We start from the raw sequence: 998 nt of genomic DNA on the forward strand, positions 1-998 counted from the left end.
GTGATACATCACTGTAGTTTTGATTTGCATTTCTCTAATAATTAGTGATGTTGAGCAGCTTTTCATGTGCTTTTTGGCCATCTGTATGTCCTCTTTGGAGAAATGTCTATTTAGGTCTTCTGCCCATTTTTTGATTGGGTTGTTTGTTGTTTTAATATTGAGCTGCACGAGCTGTTTATATATTTGGGAGATTAATCCTTTGTCTGCTGATTCGTTTGCAAATATTTTCCCCCATTCTGAGGGTTATCTTTTCGTCTTCTTTGTAGTTTCCTTTGCTTTGCAGAAGCTTTTAAGTTTCATTAAGTCCCATTTGTTTATTTTTGTTTTTATTTCCGTTACTCTAGGAGGAGGCTCAAAAAAGATCTTGCTGTGATTTACGTCAAAGAGTGTTCTTCCTATGTTATCCTCTAAGAGTTTTATAGTTTCAGTCTTACATTTAGGTCTCTAATCCATTTTGAGTTTATTTTTGTGTATGGTGTTAGGGAATGTTCTAATTTCATTCCTTTACATGTAGCTGTCCAGTTTTCCCAGCACCACTTATTGAAGAGACTCTCTTTTCTCCATTGTGTATCCTGGCCTCTTTGTCATACATTAGTTGACCATAGGTGCATGGGTTTATCTCTGGGCTTTCTATCCTGTTCCATTGATCTACATTTCTGTTTTTGTGCCAGTACCATATTGTCTTGATTACTGTAGCTTTGTAGTGTAGTCTGCAGTCAGGGAGTCTGATTCCTCCAGCTCCGTTTTTTTCCCTCAAGACTGCTTTGAGTATTCGGGGTCTATTGTGCCTCATACAAATTTTAAGATTTTTTTGTTCTAGTTCTGTAAAAAATGCCATTGGTTATTTGATAGGGATTGCATTGAATCTGTAGATTGCTTTGGGTAGTATAGTCATTTGCATAATATTGATTCTTCCAATCCAAGAACATGGTATATCTCTCCATCTGTTGGTATCATCTTTAATTTCTTTCAACAGTGTCTTATAGTTTTCTGCATAC

The sequence above is a fragment of the Physeter macrocephalus genome, chromosome 2 (assembly GCF_002837175.3).
Source record: "Physeter macrocephalus isolate SW-GA chromosome 2, ASM283717v5, whole genome shotgun sequence".
NCBI classification, from domain to species: domain Eukaryota; kingdom Metazoa; phylum Chordata; class Mammalia; order Artiodactyla; family Physeteridae; genus Physeter; species Physeter macrocephalus.